The sequence below is a fragment of the Branchiostoma floridae genome, chromosome 12 (genome assembly GCF_000003815.2).
Source record: "Branchiostoma floridae strain S238N-H82 chromosome 12, Bfl_VNyyK, whole genome shotgun sequence".
Lineage (NCBI taxonomy): Eukaryota > Metazoa > Chordata > Leptocardii > Amphioxiformes > Branchiostomatidae > Branchiostoma > Branchiostoma floridae.
This window is the reverse complement of record NC_049990.1, coordinates 18211427-18223864: the sequence shown is the minus strand read 5'-3', so window position 1 is coordinate 18223864 and position 12438 is coordinate 18211427. Positions and strand designations below refer to the sequence as shown.

At 40.5% G+C, this 12438-nt stretch overlaps 1 protein-coding gene across 1 annotated transcript in view; it reads right to left on the bottom strand.

The window, feature by feature from the left end:
• LOC118428320 (muscleblind-like protein 3) overlaps positions 1–4667 on the bottom strand; it is a 201224-nt gene extending 196557 nt beyond the window's left edge. The window contains exon 1 of the mRNA XM_035838351.1: positions 4130–4667. The gene's annotated coding sequence lies outside the window, so the exon portion shown is untranslated. The remainder of the gene's footprint in view (positions 1–4129) is intronic.
• Positions 4668–12438: the final 7771 nt, after the last annotated feature.

Genomic DNA, 12438 nt, shown 5'->3' with positions numbered 1-12438 from the left:
TATTGGTGTATTCTGAAAATTACTTTATTGTATCATTTGCAGCACTTGTTGCTTGATTATTATCTTTCTCAATAATAGAATAGCTTATGATTATATCATGTGAATATAATAATATTAATAATTGATATAAACAATGATATTAATGATTGCACATTCTTGTCCGAGGGCTAATTGCAAAATGACAGACAAATGATGGTAAACAGTATAGTAAACAACATCTGTACCAATAAAAGCCCCTTGACTACTGAATATAGCTAAACTCTTTTCAACTGAATGAACAAATGTATTACAACTGCAATTTTTTATAAAGACAGAAATATGTATTTTATAAAGGAGATATTTGGTCATAGCTTCATAAAGATGATCATATGGAGTTACAGTTGGTAATTTAAGCCCTGACGTTACTTTTTGTCTAACAAGAGCATTTTCATGGATGATATATATATATTAAAGACAGAGAGTGATTACAAAAATGTCGACAATAACACCCACACTCTAAGATTCATTCCGCAAACCTGCAAAACTCAAGACAGTTTTCATCCATCTTTCTATGATCTATACCCCATCCTCTCTTGTCCCAATCTACCCTCTATTCTCATTCTTTTGCACAATACATCATAATCAAGGCTTCAATGATTTTCGGAGTTCTAGTTGTAAATGTCATCGCTCATACAATATAATATTTTTCATGGAAGTTCAGTTCAGTCACCTTTCTTAGATGACATCATTGTTGTCCTCGAAGAAAGTCTCCCTATCCTTCATGACAGATTTTAGGTTACCATTTTCATAGTACATTATTTTCTGCTCAAGGTAGCAGAACAAAGCATTTATGCACGACCCCCAGGATCTATGATGCAGATACATAAAAGTAATACGGATAAACTTGTTGACAGAGAGGCAGAAAGCCTTATTTGAGAGGCAGCCAGATATAACCTGTGCTGCGTGGTCAAGGTGTCAACTTTTAGACTGTATGATTTAGATATGTGAAAGTCTTTTATTTCATGTAAAAATGCGTCCATTTTGTAACTGCCTTTCTAGTGAGTGCCAGCTGTAGTTATGTAACCTCCGCATTTCAAAATGGGAGTTAGAAGGCGATACAACGACAGTTTTTTTTCTTCTTAAATATTTTGTGGCTTGTACCCTAAACTCAATTATATTCGTTTTTGCCATTCCTAGAATATTCAAAGAATATCATAGAATATTCAAATGTAAAAGAAGATGTGAAAGAACAAAAAAAGAGAATCTATCATTTGGCATACCATATTCTGTGTGTTCAGTCATTTGTTCAACCTTCCTGACCACTTAGATTTCATAGGCAACTTTTTTTTTGGCCAAACTTTTTCTATTTGCACACTTGCATCAGTTTTTGGGTTCCCAGAGGATGTCATCCATATAATCAAATTGACATGGCCTAGGTGTCAACAAGGTGTTACCCTTTGTATTGTTCTGTAATGAATTGAAGATGAAACGGACCAATAGCAGGTACATGTAATAAATAGTGCCGTGCATTGCCATAGACAATTGTCTAGCTATGCGTGTGGAATAACAGAATAAATTGACGGGAGATTTCTGAGGCAGTGAGTTGACCTGGAGTTGAACAGAGGAGGAGGTAAGAGACAGAGTGAGAGTAGAGAGAGAACTTTAGTTGTGGCCAGCTCAATAGCATGTAATCTTTGACTGCCTGCCTTGTTGAGTCTCCCATGCCCAGTGTACTAAAAGCCCTGTCTCTGTGTCCGTTCTTTATCCCTGACATGCTAGTCTTTTGCGGCATCTGAAAAGAACCTGGATAATACCCCTCGGTTACAAGACTTTTAGCAAAGTCCGACCAGACAGCTTTGTGCTTGTAGCTGGCTATTAAATCTAGCAATGAATAATCAATAAACTCCCACAGAACAGACAGAAACACCTTTGGGCATGTCTCGTTCAAAAAGTGAAGGCCAGGGCCTGCCATTTGTGATAATAGAAATCGCTGCCTGTAAATTGTAAAATTAGAAAAATGGAAATGTGGAGAGATGTTCAATATAGAAGAAAATGAGGAGAAAGAGAGTTGGAAAATACATGTATATAAGGGGTCCCTTGGAAATCAGTTTCTCGTAAACTGAAGGGACGACCCTATAAGATTAATAGAATTATAAAAAAATTGTGTTGTCCCTCCCTGCCAATGGTATAACCCGTTGTAAGTTCCGAGGCCACCTGTCCATGCGGACAGTTTTATATCTGTGAGGTTGTCTAACGCAGATAATTTCATGCCTGTCTGATTTTACCACCTGACCTGTAACAGTGCAGACCGTAGGACCTGAATGAGAAACAGCTTCGATATAAGCCATGAAAACTTGTAGAAAACAATGCATTTATGTTGAGAGGTCATATAGAACATATAGTGCAATAGCACTCATTATGTTCATTTCTTATGTATCATTGCCAGTAAGAGGAGAGAAAATAACAAGCCACTAGACAAAGGATGTTAAAACAACACATAACCCAACATCTGCTTGGAGATATAGTAACTCAATTTATACAGACCCACAAAATCCAACGACATTAATTACTCGTTCCACAATTCCATGAAAAAAGAGGTGTTTCTGAAATAGGATACCTATAAAAATAGCTACGGTTCAAAGAATAATGTGCATCATCTCGCACATACTAGCAGATGTCATGCCAAACTACATACAGATGCAGCAAATGGGAATGTATGAACACAACCAACCACAATACCTCCTTCAGGTGGTGACCCTCCTTCACGAAGGTAATCATATTCGGATATGACAGTATTAGTGAATAAAATGAGAAAAGATTTTAATGTTATCTTTTTTCTTGGTTTGGCTGTTCAGTACGCACAGCCAGGGCTGCCCGACTAACCTGTGGCTATTACAAAGGGCTAGCCCTGCTGACAATGCAAATGGAATTTGACAAGGACAGGATAGTTATCAATAACAATATCCTAAGTGCATAAATAACTATCATACACGCATGGTATAAGACTGTATGATGATGGAAGATTTTAGTATTTTGACAGTTTGTTGAGCAACTCCATGAAATATGCAGCAAGTTTCCATAGTAACAAGTTGCCATGACAACATTACAGGTTTACAGGCTGACTATTTTCAATGTATGGACTGTATGATGTTAGAAGAAATGAAAATGAAAATGGATACAGTGAATAAAATAGGGTTGTATTTTCTTTTATTCATTAAACATTGATAGTCGTTTGGTCATCAATGTCATAGCTTTATCTATGAACCCGTCTATTTTTTATTGATTTATATATCTTTATTGCTATAAATTTGTCAAAATAATATTGTACTTTTGTCTATTTACTGAGGGACATTCAGTTCTTTGAAATTGCATTGTTACTTGTATCAGAAAAGTATGATATATATCCAATACTTTTACTTCCATATCAATTTCTTCTGATGTTACAATTATGGCAACTTTTGAACCTTTGTTTTTTTCATGAAAGCTCAAATCGGCCTGCAGGTCATATAGGTGCAACCCTGAGTTTTACATTAAAGCCATTGGGAACAAGGTTATCCATTTAAAACTCTAAGGGAATAACTATCAATACAGAGTTCGATCATGGTAATTAACAGGGAAAATATCTGGTAGCTGTAATATTAGATAAGTCATATTTGAGGTGTTGTTTACAAAAATAGCAGGTAACCAGGTGTGTATTTTTGACTGGTGGTTCTCAAGACTTTGTAGATGCACCCCCAAGATAGACCAAAGAGACGCAGTACGTTTGATTATGCAAATCAGGACCCGTCTGGGTCGGTGTCTGGGCGCCACACGTCTTGCTTCACACTTTCCCTGCCGTGCATTCTGTACGTTCCCACCGATCGTTAAAACTAAAACACACCTAGCTTCTACACCCGGATATAGCACCACTACAGCCGCCATTGCTTCGTTCTCTAGTGCTATTTAAGCGTCAGGTAGTGTCCCTGAATGTAGGGTGGGGGTAGGGGGGACTCCACCCCGCGAGGACAACGGACACTCCCCCCACGGTCACGTTCACTTTCACTTTCCCCCACCGTCACACGAGACTGTTTCTCCCCTTAGTGAGGACATGGCGGGTAAGCACCCTACCGCTGCGCGCACAGAGAGAGGTGGTACGGCGGTGAAATCTTACCTTGGGGCTGTAGACGGCAGTTGCGCACGGCGGTGTCCCCCAGGGGTGTCCGTGGTCTGTCTGAGGCGGGCGGAGAGGCGTGGAGAACCGAGCGGCAGCACCGATCACTCCTGACCATGCGCACTAGTCCGGCGGCGAGGTGTCAGAGGTAACTTCAGGTTCATGGTTCACGTTCAACTTCAAACAGTAACCTTGGGGGAAAAACTAAACAATCGCGCCAGGCATGCAGATGTTCCGGGCGTCCCTAGCGGGTACAACTCAAGCCAGCCTCCGTGGTTAACCAACCTGCTACTCCAGCACCACTACTGGGGACATACCGTGTTTTTTGAAGCACGCATTTTCTTTCAGGAACAAGTTGATTCCTGTAAACAATTCCGAGTTTTTCCCGGAACTGATATATTGCAAAGGTTTCTTTATATAACAGTCTCGTTTTGCACCGATTGAGAAAATTAGCTGCACCTTTTAGCTGTGCGATCTTCGCTCACAAAAGAACACCTGCATTTCTTCATCCTGTGAAGTTCAAAGATGTTTTCTTGCAGAAGTTCTCCCATATGTGGGGAGGGCTGCAAAAAGAATCATAGCAGCACGTACAGACTTGCCCTTTGACCGCTAACGTACTATAAGGGCGTCTGGAATACAATAAATTCGTACGCGTATTTAAGTCGAAAAGCTTAGATTTCTTTTACTGTGAGTTAAAATTGATTGCACTTGCATTCATATCATAAAGTACACATAGAAAACAAAATACAATTACATTGTATCTTTGACAACGAGCATTACATTGTATGTCTTTTCTTTGTAGATGTAGATATAATGTTAGATGTTGGTGTGGTAGCGTCATACTTATAGTGTGCAAACCTGGAGTTGCACTTTCTTTTTGCTCTTTTACTGGTATTATAGGTAGATATATATGTAGGATAGTAATTTCCAAGAAAAGAAATATACGGGGGGTTATCAATTTGGTTTTTAATGGTATTTTCTGTGTGTTTACTTTGCTCTTTATACATGTATACGTAAAGCGAGCGACATTTAATAGAAAGAGTGGTAGAAACGCAGATATGGGCTCACAAAAGGCCAACAAAACACTAAACTAACCCCTGACCGCTTGAGGTCTGTTTAGAGATCGGGCTCTGACAACATGCGGGGGTACAAACCGGTAATAGCCGGGGCGGGGCAGACAGATTGCCCTCCTAGTGGGACACATTTGTGCCCCCTAATTATGACTGATTAGCTAATCAGTTCTCCTTCGTGTGGCGTCGCTCTGCGAAAAACAAACACAGGCAGCGGGTGGTCAAGTGAGCGTGACCCGGGCAACATGTGTATCCTGCCGGGTGGATCTCAGAGGGCTAGCGGGCCGAGGAACATGTGGGCCGTATATACAGTGTAATCAGGTCTCAACTTTTATGGATGGTTTGCATAGAAACCATACTATTTCAGACTTCCACAAGAGTGTTTTTATGGGCGTATTTATATCGACTTCTCATTCGATTAAAAGTAAGATAATAACTTATAACCCGTCACTGCATGTGTGAAGAGTACCTCGAAGAACATTTTTCTCCTCTAATCCAGAATTTAGAAGTGATAAAGATGATTTTAGTGCCATGAAGTTCACCCATTATGGAATGGGACGTTCCGAGACCTGGTCGCGTCCTTGACCCCCGCCCCTAGCAACGTTTGTCCTGGGCGCGCTCAATACCAGTAGCTGTGAGTCGTCAACAACGGCCGGCAAACAAGCTAGCGTAATAAACAAGTGTAACGGTGTGCGCTTCAACTTTATGTCATCTCTCAGTAGTATTTCCTGCACTGATTAAAAAAAATATCTGGTGCCGGTCGTCGATTGGCACGTGCTTTTGATAGCATTGTTCTGTGTACTAGTATATAACTAACTGTTTTTACCAAGGACGTTATCTTATATAAAGTCCTTGTTTTTACCAAGCTGGCGTTCATTTGCCGTATACTCTCCAAACAGAGGTTCGGATCCGGTTGGGGTTTTTTTACGTACTAGTATCCTTAGCGTTTTTGTGGGGCTTTCTATTTTAGGCTGACATGAAGAAAACATAGAAAAATCAAAACACCGACACTGAAAACTTATTAAAACATGGCAAAGACAGCCGGAGTCGAACCTCTGACTGGAGACGGTACTTTTCGGTGACCACTTGTCACCTTCCTCCGGGCAATATTGACTGCGCACTACAGCTACATGTTGCGAAACGTCCGATATGTCTAAAGTGCATACTTGTCCAGTATCCAGCGGATCCAACCTACTATACTTACCCATGGTCCACAGAGAAGCGTTTCGAAGGTCTATAACGACGTATTCAGGCACAGTTCTGTGGAATAGTCTGAGGCAGAACTTGAGGCAGGCGCCCTCTTTATCGTCGTTTAAGAACTTGACTCGACTAGAAATTATGTAACTATGGACTATGAGATGGACTGAAATTATGTTGAATACGAAAGAATCTATGGAATGTTGAATTGTATATTTTGTGTACTGCATTGTATTTAGAAGGTATTTAGACCTCTGACCTTCCCCACCCTTGAAATCTTGAAAAACGGCTCAGGCCGAATGATGTATCAAGGTTAAATAAAGGTTGAAAAAAAAAGTAAAACTATGCACGAATCGTATCGATGTACTTTGAAAAAGTGTTCCATAGCTGACGTTATATCATGTATGTTAGTAGCACGGATATTGCAAAGAGACTTTTTTCGAGGCTCTGGACGCAAGATCTAGAGTAAAACACAGTCCCGGTTTGTGTCATTGCTCTGCTTCAAGCAGTCACTGTTAAGGACAACCAGATGAAAAGATAAACATCATAACTGTCATCATTTGATGAACGTTTGTGGTTTGTAGATGAATGTTAGATGTCTATTTCATGTTTAACAGGGATGAGAAAGACAGGTAAAAAATGTTGACACTTGTTTGTTTGTTTGTTTGAACTTTATTTATTCACGAGAAACTCAAATCGGCCTGAGGGCCGCTTTTCATTTAGGTCATGAGGGAGGTAAAAGTCAGATAAGATATAACAGAGAAACAGATTACATCAAGTCCTAATAAATCTATCAACTTATATCACTAACGTTACATATACATTGTACAAAACACTAGCAGAGAGAATGCTCGGCGTTCGTAGTCCCTGTCCGTTCGTTTTGGTCATTTCTTTTACTCCAAGAGCAGGTCAGATTTGGACATGGGACCGTATGTGTGTCTGGCGGAAGGTTGTTCCAGACATTGGGTCAACAGTAGGCTATCGACACATGGATCTGTTTTTGACAACCCAAGTCGCCACTTTTATCTCGAAAGAGCGCTCCCCCAATAATAAAAAAACGCCGCCGCTCAAGAAATCTGCAAAGGAAGCTAGTCAAAAGGGGTGTTTGCGTGACGAGCGAAGAACAAACATAAGATCCACGTGCGTAGTTGTTTTCAAAGCAGCGTTTGGATGCACGTACGTTGTCACAGCGTCCCCTAACACTTATATTCAGTACTGCAGTGCCACTGAGCTAATGGTTGTTCGGGCCCTGTCAGTATGTGAAAATACACATGTTCACGACATGGTACGTTTTCTACGCAGAGGAAATGCATCAGAATTTGGATGTTGAATCAATAACATATCTTAATCTCGACAATCCTAATCAATCAACCAACGAACCAACTTCTCAATAAAAAAATGTTTATTTCTCAGTAAACAGGGCAGGGCATTGTTCGCAAAACGGTTGAGAACGCTATCTGTCGCTGATATTTACGTCTGAGTTATAGGTTCCATATACTAGTAACCTCCTTGGCTAGGTGGAAAATTGTTACATTTAAAATACGAGATATGCTTTTATACATCGTAATCACCTGAATATCCAGACAAACTTTGTATTGGCGGTCATGGACCCTGCTATTCCGCCGGGTACATCAGAAAGTGACTATGGTACCTTCATTCGTTCGTTCAAAACCCTGTAGTGCCTTTATATGGAACATAGGGCAGCAGGTTCCCTTGCTGTTTCTGTAGCAGGGTATATTTCTACAGATAGGTGGTAGGGGTTTCTAGGTCTTCGTCTTTTACGGTGCTCTAGGCACCACCTTGAACACGGAACCCTCATTTTCGAAAGAAGCCGCTACACAGGATTGAACACCGGGTCTATCAGTTTAATACCTAAATTTTACTTATGCTACTATATAATTGGAACCAGGAACTCAACTATGAGGCTACCAGTTGAGCTTCAGCGACTACATGTACCTGATTACGTCATATTACTGTATCCGGTCGCCCAAACGAAATCAAAATCATGCGGCACGGCGCATGATATACATTTGTATTACACAACAAAACGGCAGAAAAAAAATCGCTTTGGCCTTTAGATGATTATGATTTAAGTTCGTTTAAGTGCAAAGGCAAAGCGGTTGGTGTATCGCATTTTACGAAACAGTATAAGACAGACTATTTGGCTTTCTGATAATCCTTGTGCCACATTCATTCATTCATTTGTGAGGGAGGTTCTCATGAGCAATAAAGCCACACATGAACCATCAAGATAGCTGTAACAAGAACCCTAGCGACAAAGGAAACAAGTCAGCGATCGGTCACGGCTCTCAAAGCAGAGGTTGGTGAGAAATATTGTGACAATCTTGTCATATGCCGCACTCCGCACCTAAACATTCTCCTGTGCAGCGCTGAGTCGGTAGAAACTCCTCTAAACCGAGTGGAGTTTGAGGACGCAGGTTCGTAGGGGAATGCACGGAAAGAAAACACGTCATTGGGACCTGGTCGTCGTCATGGCCGTATCTTTCTTTATGTCTATCAAAAGGGACGTCCATCTGAAATGCGAATTCGCCAATAAGAAAGAAGCATTCGATGGTGCCTTGTTGTGCCAAGGACATCTTTCAATCGCGATAGCTATTGAATCGCACCTCAAACATGGTTTGGAGAAAGCTTGGAAATGGGTTTGGAATGCTTAGGAATCGTGTGCTTTGTTTTTCATTTGGAGAAGGCTTGGAATGGGATACATTGGAGAAAGTTTGTTTGGAAATAGGTTTGAAGAAGAATTTAGACACGTCTGGATAATAAAGAAGCTTATTTGCAAGTTCGTGCCTGAGGGCTAATTGCAAGTACATGGTATAAACATAGTAGATATACAAGTGGCAATGGACAGTTATGAACAATATTCTACTGTAATACTAGAGTTGGCTATTTCTAAACAGGTTGGGTTTGGCTTCTTTTTTGGAAGCAGAGGGAGACGAAAAGCCCCACCTTTTCTAAAATTTGTGGGTTCTGCAATTTCAAGAGAAAAGTGGCTTTCTGTTCGTCTGTCAATGTGGGGAAGTTCGGATAAGTCGTTGTGGCTTCTCTAAACAGAGTGATTCTTTCGGTTTCGTTGAATGAACATTTCGAAATAAAATGTGTTTCGTCTCCCACTGCCTTAGATGTACAGTATTTACAAATTCTTTAATGCTTGGAAAGTGTGTGGAGACAATTTCTCGCTGCACGTGTCGCTTTGGGCTTTCGTACGTCGGGACCGGACGATGCTTGGGAATACTGTATAGTCTGGAAAAGATTTTTCGCTGTATCGCTTCGGGCCTTCGTACGTTCGGACGAACGTTCACCATGTCCTATACTACAGCTAAGCTCATGAACTTGGCATTAAACCTTACGATGTGCCTAGTAACATGTATATATCACTGTACCTGGTTGCGCTAATGCAAGAAGCACGCGGCTTGGCAGCTGGTGTATTACGTAATGAAATGTCTCTTTGGCCTTTTGATGACGTATATTGGTTTAAGTGCAAAGTCTCACATGTTGCTCATCTGGGTGTCCTGTCAATCAGACTCAGTTTCAACACACCATAAGGACACAGCAAGTGAATATTGTGGGTGACATCCTCTGCAGACTGCAAAAAAAAATGATGACATAGGGAGAAAAAAGAAGGCTAAATTTTGAAAATAGACATCATAAACGTTGTAACAAGAATTGAGGGGACAAAACATGGTGTTACAGACAACAAGTCATTCATGCTTGTATTCAAAAAGTCAACTATTTGTAGTAAAAGTGACACTTGTGTGGCAGACTGGCATCACTCATGACGGCCAAAGTTCTGCAACTTTTACAAATATCCAACTGGTTTAACTCCTGCAACTACAGTCATGGCTACCTCGTTAGTGTCACTTCTGCAAGTACAATCATTAGGCTACAACACAACATATTTTGACACTTTTTCGTCATGTTGGCCATTTCCGGAGAAGGAAAACATAGCTTTTCCCCCCTGAAATCAGGTAAGAATTAAAAAGCGTTGATGTCATACATAAGATTTACATGCTGTGGCCTAATACTAGCTTAGCACACACAACGCCGTGCAGTTGAGTTCTAGAAGCTTCGGTTTCAGCCGCAAACGTTTGAAGATTTGTTAGGAAATGTGATACTGGAGCAACGGAGAAACGTTCTACGTCAATACCGGATGTTTACCAGGGAAATGCAGCCCTCATGAAAGGATCGGAAATGTCTAGAAGTCAATGTTTTGGTAGATTTATTACCTAAGAAGTTCAATAGCGACCTATGACATACATGGTCATACAGTACAAATACGTTGTAGTTGCGCTGCTCGAATGTGTTGAAAACCTGGGATGTGTCTACAAATAAGCTTTGCTCCGGACTTGAAGTTCAACGCGTATTGAACTGGTCGATTTTTGGCCTTGGATAAACAATTAAAACGTAAATATGATTCCGGAGTTGTCACAAATAGAGATACATGTATTAGGCAAAATGTTACTCTAGAGAATATCCTTTGCTAATACCATTCACTATGGGTCTTCTAATCACATGCTGTTGCTGTTGTTGTGAATATACAAGTTCAAATTTATCTATAGACTTCTTTTTGTCCCTCTCAGATCCACTATAACGCGTCATCCTTGCCCATCAACACTCTTCGAGTGCCACACTAGATTTTTCTTGTATCAAAGTTGTACTGTAATTTCCAAAACTAATCGGACGTAACCTTTTCGACCCACAACTCCAGTCAGGGAATGAGCAATCCACTGCTTCTGTGACGTCACGTCATGACGATGGAACACGTGACTCGGTGATCAGTGGGTCATAAGTTGTAGAAAGTCTATGACGCCCCTGTCTAGATTTGTATTAGCGTCATAGTATGGTAGTGGGATGAAGGTTAATCATGGTAAGGAAAGAAGGCAAGAACAACATCAACCAATTTAAAGAGACTTAAATTAAAGATGTTAGATTTTGGCCAAAAAATTAGAAATATTCTCGAGACCAAATCATCAAGTGCAGCATTAACGTTACATGTGCAACCATTGTCCAACATATTTGCGCCATTAATTGGTATTTCTGATGTTTATGAATCGTGAAAAATCAAGCTGTGCAAGGTCCACTGAGTTTCTGACACCATCTCAAAATAGACTACAACATACTGTACACTGGAAGAATTCTTGGGCATAAGTGGACTAGTAATTTAGGCACGCTCCAGGGTATGTATATATAGATTTTCTGGCAATTCTAAATGACAATTTCAAATGGCTGATCGAACGTACTATGTACAGAAATAGTTGGAAAATTATCTAATGTGCTGTATTGTCCTTACTAATTTTGCCGTGTTGCCTAATCTACTTTGCTGTGTTGTCACATAACGGGCCTTTAATCATTCGCCATATAGCGACCGATCATTGGCATCACATCAGACAAACGAACACATGGCTTTGATGTCCTTTCTTCCGAACCATCTAATCTGTCCCAACCTCCTGTGTTATTTTGTTCTATCTTAGAAATCTTGAACCGCCCATCTACTATGTTTAGGGAAGCCAGTTAAAACAATGGTAGCAGTAAAGATTACAATAAATCAGAAAAGATCAGGCCATTCTGACGTACACGCGCCTGTGTGTGTTCTGATGTGTCAATCTGTTGTTAACAGGATCAGTGTGAAATCAGGAAACATCAGCGGAGAGTGTTTTAATTATCATATTAGATCTGGACTCCACTGATCTACTGACCTTCTTCAGAAGACCAACAAGCTGTCAAGAACTTCCTTCCTTGTTTATAAAATTTGCATACATCCGGGGACAGCAAACGTCCCTAAACCGTGACGGGAGGCGACACCGACTTCCGACAACTTTTACCCATTGCTGACGTCGCACTTCCAGAAAGTCACGTGTCCACAGCGATTGAGTCAGACAGCTGAAAAAAGATTTTGCAAACAGTCGAAAATTCAGCTAAATACGGTATTTCTATCGTTAACATACATAGCACAATGAACAACGAAGTGTATGATATAATGTGATGTGTACAGCTAGTGGTGACGTCATGAATATCAATGCCGTG